Genomic DNA, 7,927 nt, shown 5'->3' on the forward strand with positions numbered 1-7,927 from the left:
GAGAGTAGCATGGAAGGAGAGGTGCTGGTGAGAGTAGCATGGAATGAGATGTGTTGGTGAGAGTAGCATGGAAGGAGAGGTGTTGGTAAGATTAGCATAGAAGGAGAGGTGTTGGTGAGAGTAGCATGGAAGGAGAGGTGTTGGTAAGATTAGCATGGAAGGAGAGGTGTTGGTGAGAGTAGCATGGAAGGAGAGGTGCTGGTGAGAGTAGCATAGAAGGAGAGGTGCTTACGAGAGTAGCATGCAAGAAGAGGTGCTGGTGAGAGTAGCATGGAAGGAGAGGTGATGGTGAGAGTAGCATGGAAGGAGAGGTGTTGGTAAGATTAGCATGGAAGGAGAGGTGTTGGTGAGAGAAGCATGGAAGGAGAGGTGCTGGTGAGAGTAGAATGGAAGGAGAGGTGTTGGTGTGAGTAGCGTGGAAGGAAAGGTGCTGATGAGAGTAGCATTGAAGGAGAGGTGCTGGTGAGAGTAGCATGGAAGGAGAGGTGTTAGTGAGAGTAGCAAGGAAGGAGAGGTGTTGGTGGGAGTAGCATGGAAGAAGAGATGATGTTGAGAGTAGCATGGAAGGAGATGTGGTGGTGAGAGTAGCATGGAAGGAGAGGTGATGGTGAGAGTAGCATGGAAGGAGAGCTGTTGGTAAGAGTAGCATAGAAGGAGAGGTGCTGGTGAGCGTAGCATAGGAGAGGTGCTTGCGAGAGTAACATGGAAGAAGAGGTGCTGGTGAGAGTAGCATGGAAGGAGATGTGTTTGTGAGAGTAGCATGGAAGGAGAGGTGCTGGTGAGAGTAGCATGGAAGGAGAGGTGTTGGTGAGAGTAGCATGAAAGGAGAGGTGCTGGTGAGAGTAACTTGGAAGGAGAGATGCTGTTGAGAGTAGCATGGTAGGAGAGGTGCTTGCGAGGGTAGTATGGAAGAAGAGGTGCTAGTGAGAGTAGCATGGAAGGAGAGGTGCTGGTGAGAGTAGCATGGAAAGAGAGGTGTTGGTAAGAGTAGCATGTAAGGAGAGGTGTTGGTGAGAGTAGCATGGAAGGAGTGGACCTGGTGAGAGTAGCATGGAAAGAGAGGTGCTGGTGAGAGTAGCATGGATGGAAAGGTGCTGGTGAGAGTAGCATAGAAGGAGAGGTGTTGGTGAGAGTAGCATGGAAGGAGAGGTGCTGGAGAGATTAGTAAGGAAGGAAAGGTGTTGGTGAGAGTAGCACGGAAGGAAAGGTGCAGGTGAGAGTAGCATGGAAGGAGAGGTGTTGGTGAGAGTAGCATGGAAGGAGAGGTGTTGGTTAGAGTAGCATGGAAAAAAGAGATGTTGGTGAGAGTAGCATGGAAGGAGAGGTGCTGGTGAGAGTAGCATGGAAGAAGAGGTGTTGGAAAGAGTAGCATGGAAGGAGAGGTGTTGATGAGAGTAACATGGAAGGAGAGGTGCTGGTGAGAGTAACATGGAAGGAGAGGTGCTGGTGACAGTAGCATCGAAAGAGAGATGTTGGTGAGAGTAGCATGGAAGGAGAGGTGTTGGTTAGAGTAGCATGGAAGGAGATGTGCTGGTGAGAGTAGCATGGAAGGAGAGGTGCTGGTGAGAGAAGCATGGAAGGAGAGGTGCTGGTGAGAGTAGCATGGAGTGAGAGGTGCTGGTGAGAGTAGCATGGAAAGAGAGGTGTTGGTAAGAGTAGCATGGTAGGAGAGGTGCTTCCTTGGGTAGTATGGAAGAAGAGGTGCTGGTGAGAGTAGCATGGAAGGAGAGGTGTTGGTGAGAGTAGCATGGAGTGAGAGGTGCTGGTGAGAGTAGCATGGAAAGAGAGGTGTTGGTAAGAGTAGCATGGAAGGAGATGTGCTGGTGAGAGTAGCATGGAAGGAGAGGTGCTGGTGAGAGAAGCGTGGAAGAAGAGGTGCTGGTGAGAGTAGCATGGAAAGAGAGGTGGTTGTAAGAGTAGCATGGAAGGAGAGGTGTTGGTGAGAGAAGCATGGAAAGAGAAGTGCTGGTGAGAGTAGCATGGAAGGAGAGGTGCTGGTGAGAGTAGCATGGGAGGAGAGGTGCTGGTGAGAGTAGCATGGAAGGAGAGGTGTTGGTGAGAATAACATGGAAGGAGAGGTGCTGGTGAGAGTAGCATGGAAGGAGAGGTGCTGGTGAGAGTAGCACCTAAGGAGAGGTGTAGGTTAGAGTAGCATGGAAGGAGAGGTGTTGGTGAGAGTAGCATGGAAGGAGAGGTGCTGGTGAGAGTAGCATGGAGGAGAGGTGCTGGTGGGAGTAGCACCTAAGGATAGGTGTTGTTTACAGTAGCATGGAAAGAGATGTGCTGGTGAGAGTAGCATGGAAGGAGAGGTGTTGGTTAGAGTAGCATGGAAGGAGAGGTGTTGGTGAGAGTAGCATGGAAGGAGAGGTGCTGGTGAAAGTAGCATGGAGGAGAGGTGCTGGTGGGTGTAGCACCTAAGGAGAGGTGTTGTTTACAGTAGCATGGAAAGAGATGTGCTGGTGAGAGTAGCATGGAAGGAGAGGTGTTGGTTAGAGTAGCATGGAAGGAGAGGTGCTGGTGAGAGTAGCATGGAGGAGAGGTGCTGGTGGGAGTAGCACCTAAGGATAGGTGTTGTTTACAGTAGCATGGAAGGAGAGGTGTTGGTTAGAGTAGCATGGAAGGAGAGGTGTTGGTGAGAGTAGCATGGAAGGAGAGGTGCTGGTGAGAGTAGCATGGAGGAGAGGTGCTGGTGGGTGTAGCACCTAAGGAGAGGTGTTGTTTACAGTAGCATGGAAAGAGATGTGCTGGTGAGAGTAGCATGGAAGGAGAGGTGCTGGTGAGAGTAGCATGGAATGAGAGGTGTTGGTGAGAGTAGCATGGAAGGAGAGGTGTTGGTAAGATTAGCATAGAAGGAGAGGTGTTGGTGAGAGTAGCATGGAAGGAGAGGTGTTGGTAAGATTAGCATGGAAGGAGAGGTGTTGGTGAGAGTAGCATGGAAGGAGAGGTGCTGGTGAGAGTAGCATAGAAGGAGAGGTGCTTACGAGAGTAGCATGGAAGAAGAGGTGCTGGTGAGAGTAGCATGGAAGGAGAGGTGATGGTGAGAGTAGCATGGAAGGAGAGGTGTTGGTAAGATTAGCATGGAAGGAGAGGTGTTGGTGAGAGAAGCATGGAAGGAGAGGTGCTGGTGAGAGTAGAATGGAAGGAGAGGTGTTGGTGTGAGTAGCGTGGAAGGAAAGGTGCTGATGAGAGTAGCATGGAAGGAGAGGTGCTGGTGAGAGTAGCATGGAAGGAGAGATGCTTGCGAGAGTAGCATGGAAAAAGAGGTGCTGGTAAGAGTAGCATGGAAGGAGAGGTGCTGGTGAGAGTAGCATGGAGGGAGAGGTGTTAGTGAGAGTAGCAAGGAAGGAGAGGTGTTGGTGGGAGTAGCATGGAAGAAGAGATGATGTTGAGAGTAGCATGGAAGGAGATGTGCTGGTGAGAGTAGCATGGAAGGAGAGGTGCTGGTGAGAGTAGCATGGAAGGAGAGGTGTTGGTGAGAATAACATGGAAGGAGAGGTGCTGGTGAGAGTAGCATGGAAGGAGAGGTGCTGGTGAGAGTAGCACCTAAGGAGAGGTGTAGGTTAGAGTAGCATGGAAGGAGAGGTGTTGGTGAGAGTAGCATGGAAGGAGAGGTGCTGGTGAAAGTAGCATGGAAGGAGAGGTGTTGGTGAGAGTAGCATGAAAGGAGAGGTGCTGGTGAGAGTAACTTGGAAGGAGAGATGCTGTTGAAAGTAGCATGGTAGGAGAGGTGCTTGCGAGGGTAGTATGGAAGAAGAGGTGCTAGTGAGAGTAGCATGGAAGGAGAGGTGCTGGTGAGAGTAGCATGGAAAGAGAGATATTGGTGAGAGTAGTATGGAAGGGAGGTGCCGGTGAGAGTAGCATGGAAGGAGAGGTGCTGGTGAGAGTAGCATGGAAAGAGAGGTGCTGGTGAGAGTAGCATGGAAAGAGAGGTGTTGGTAAGAGTAGCATGTAAGGAGAGGTGTTGGTGAGAGTAGCATGGAAGGAGTGGACCTGGTGAGAGTAGCATGGAAAGAGAGGTGCTGGTGAGAGTACCATGGATGGAAAGGTGCTGGTGAGAGTAGCATAGAAGGAGAGGTGTTGGTGAGAGTAGCATGGAAGGAGAGGTGCTGGAGAGATTAGTAAGGAAGGAAAGGTGTTGGTGAGAGTAGCACGGAAGGAAAGGTGCTGGTGAGAGTAGCATGGAACGAGAGGTGTTGGTGAGAGTAGCATGGAAGGAGAGGTGTTGGTTAGAGTAGCATGGAAAAAAGAGATGTTGGTGAGAGTAGCATGGAAGGAGAGGTGCTGGTGAGAGTAGCATGGAAGAAGAGGTGTTGGAAAGAGTAGCATGGAAGGAGAGGTGTTGATGAGAGTAACATGGAAGGAGAGGTGCTGGTGAGAGTAACATGGAAGGAGAGGTGCTGGTGAGAGTAGCATCGAAAGAGAGATGTTGGTGAGAGTAGCATGGAAGGAGAGGTGTTGGTTAGAGTAGCATGGAAGGAGATGTGCTGGTGAGAGTAGCATGGAAGGAGAGGTGCTGGTGAGAGAAGCATGGAAGGAGAGGTGCTGGTGAGAGTAGCATGGAAAGAGAGGTGGTTGTAAGAGTAGCATGGAGTGAGAGTAGCATGGAAAGAGAGGTGTTGGTGAGAGTAGCATGGAGTGAGAGGTGCTGGTGAGAGTAGCATGGAAAGAGAGGTGTTGGTAAGAGTAGCATGGTAGGAGAGGTGCTGGTGAGAGTAGCATGGAAAGAGAGGTGCTGGTGAGAGTAGCATGGAAAGAGAGGTGTTGGTAAGAGTAGCATGTAAGGAGAGGTGTTGGTGAGAGTAGCATGGAAAGAGTGGACCTGGTGAGAGTAGCATGGAAAGAGAGGTGCTGGTGAGAGTAGCATGGATGGAAAGGTGCTGGTGAGAGTAGCACCTAAGGAGAGGTGTTGTTTACAGTAGCATGGAAAGAGATGTGCTGGTGAGAGTAGCATGGAAGGAGAGGTGTTGGTTAGAGTAGCTTGGAAGGAGAGGTGTTGGTGAGAGTAGCATGGTAGGAGAGGTGCTTGCAAGGGTAGTATGGAAGAAGAGGTGCTGGTGAGAGTAGCATGGAAGGAAAGGTGCGGATGAGAGTATTATGGAAGGAGAGGTGTTGGTGAGAGTAGCATGGAAGGAGAGGTGTTGGTAAGATTAGCATGGATGGAGAGGTGTTGGTGAGAGTAGCATGGAAGGAGAGGTGCTGGTGAGAGTAGCATAGAAGGAGAGGTGCTTACGAGAGTAGCATGGAAGAAGAGGTGCTGGTGAGAGTAGCATGGAAGGAGAGGTGATGGTGAGAGTAGCATGGAAGGAGAGGTGTTGGTAAGATTAGCATGGAAGGAGAGGTGTTGGTGAGAGAAGCATGGAAGGATAGGTGCTGGTGAGAGTAGAATGGAAGGAGAGGTGTTGGTGTGAGTAGCGTGGAAGGAAAGGTGCTGATGAGAGTAGCATGGAAGGAGAGGTGCTGGTGAGAGTAGCATGGAAGGAGAGATGCTTGCGGGAGTAGCATGGAAAAAGAGGTGCTGGTAAGAGTAGCATTGAAGGAGAGGTGCTGGTGAGAGTAGCATGGAAAAAGAGGTGTTAGTGAGAGTAGCAAGGAAGGAGAGGTGTTGGTGGGAGTAGCATGGAAGAAGAGATGATGTTGAGAGTAGCATGGAAGGAGATGTGCTGGTGAGAGTAGCATGGAAGGAGAGGTGCTGGTGAGAGTAGCATGGAAGGAGAGGTGTTGGTGAGAATAACATGGAAGGAGAGGTGCTGGTGAGAGTAGCATGGAAGGAGAGGTGCTGGTGAGAGTAGCACCTAAGGAGAGGTGTAGGTTAGAGTAGCATGGAAGGAGAGGTGTTGGTGAGAGTAGCATGGAAGGAGAGGTGCTGGTGAGAGTAGCATGGAAGGAGAGGTGTTGGTGAGAGTAGCATGAAAGGAGAGGTGCTGGTGAGAGTAACTTGGAAGGAGAGATGCTGTTGAGAGTAGCATGGTAGGAGAGGTGCTTGCGAGGGTAGTATGGAAGAAGAGGTGCTAGTGAGAGTAGCATGGAAGGAGAGGTGCTGGTGAGAGTAGCATGGAAAGAGAGATATTGGTGAGAGTAGTATGGAAGGGAGGTGCCGGTGAGAGTAGCATGGAAGGAGAGGTGCTGGTGAGAGTAGCATGGAAAGAGAGGTGCTGGTGAGAGTAGCATGGAAAGAGAGGTGTTGGTAAGAGTAGCATGTAAGGAGAGGTGTTGGTGAGAGTAGCATGGAAGGAGTGGACCTGGTGAGAGTAGCATGGAAAGAGAGGTGCTGGTGAGAGTAGCATGGATGGAAAGGTGCTGGTGAGAGTAGCATAGAAGGAGAGGTGTTGGTAAGAGTAGCATGGAAGGAGAGGTGCTGGAGAGATTAGTAAGGAAGGAAAGGTGTTGGTGAGAGTAGCACGGAAGGAAAGGTGCTGGTGAGAGTAGCATGGAACGAGAGGTGTTGGTGAGAGTAGCATGGAAGGAGAGGTGTTGGTTAGAGTAGCATGGAAAAAAGAGATGTTGGTGAGAGTAGCATGGAAGGAGAGGTGCTGGTGAGAGTAGCATGGAAGAAGAGGTGTTGGAAAGAGTAGCATGGAAGGAGAGGTGTTGATGAGAGTAACATGGAAGGAGAGGTGCTGGTGAGAGTAACATGGAAGGAGAGGTGCTGGTGAGAGTAGCATCGAAAGAGAGATGTTGGTGAGAGTAGCATGGAAGGAGAGGTGTTGGTTAGAGTAGCATGGAAGGAGATGTGCTGGTGAGAGTAGCATGGAAGGAGAGGTGCTGGTGAGAGAAGCATGGAAGGAGAGGTGCTGGTGAGAGTAGCATGGAAAGAGAGGTGGTTGTAAGAGTAGCATGGAGTGAGAGTAGCATGGAAAGAGAGGTGTTGGTGAGAGTAGCATGGAGTGAGAGGTGCTGGTGAGAGTAGCATGGAAAGAGAGGTGTTGGTAAGAGTAGCATGGTAGGAGAGGTGCTTCCATGGGTAGTATGGAAGAAGAGGTGCTGGTGAGAGTAGCATGGAAGGAGAGGTGTTGGTGAGAGTAGCATGGAGTGAGAGGTGCTGGTGAGAGTAGCATGGAAAGAGAGGTGTTGGTAAGAGTAGCATGGAAGGAGATGTGCTGGTGAGAGTAGCATGGAAGGAGAGGTGCTGGTGAGAGAAGCGTGGAAGGAGAGGTGCTGGTGAGAGTAGCATGGAAAGAGAGGTGGTTGTAAGCGTAGCATGGAAGGAGAGGTGTTGGTGAGAGAAGCATGGAAAGAGAAGTGCTGGTGAGAGTAGCATGGAAGGAGAGGTGCTGGTGAGAGTAGCATGGAAGGAGAGGTGCTGGTGAGAGTAGCATGAAAGGAGAGGTGTTGGTGAGAATAACATGGAAGGAGAGGTGCTGGTGAGAGTAGCATGGAAGGAGAGGTGCTGGTGAGAGTAGCACCTAAGGAGAGGTGTAGGTTAGAGTAGCATGGAAGGAGAGGTGTTGGTGAGAGTAGCATGGAAGGAAAGGTGCTGGTGAGAGTAGCATAGAGGAGAGGTGCTGGTGGGAGTAGCACCTAAGGAGAGGTGTTGTTTACAGTAGCATGGAAAGAGATGTGCTGGTGAGAGTAGCATGGAAGGAGAGGTGTTGATTAGAGTAGCATGGAAGGAGAGGTGTTGGTGAGAGTAGCATGGTAGGAGAGGTGCTTGCAAGGGTAGTATGGAAGAAGAGGTGCTGGTGAGAGTAGCATGGAAGGAAAGGTGCGGATGAGAGTATTATGGAAGGAGAGGTCATGGTGAGAGTAGCATGGAAGGAGAGGTGCTGGTGAGAGTAGTATGTAAGGAGAGGTGATGGTGAGAGTAGCATGGAAGGAGAGGTGATGGTGAGAGTAGCATGGAAGGAGAGGTGCTGGTGAGAGTAGCATGGAAGGAGAGGTGCTGGTGAGAGTAGCATGGAATGAGATGTGTTGGTGAGAGTAGCATGGA

Source organism: Procambarus clarkii, chromosome 2, assembly GCF_040958095.1.
Source record: "Procambarus clarkii isolate CNS0578487 chromosome 2, FALCON_Pclarkii_2.0, whole genome shotgun sequence".
Taxonomy (NCBI): domain Eukaryota; kingdom Metazoa; phylum Arthropoda; class Malacostraca; order Decapoda; family Cambaridae; genus Procambarus; species Procambarus clarkii.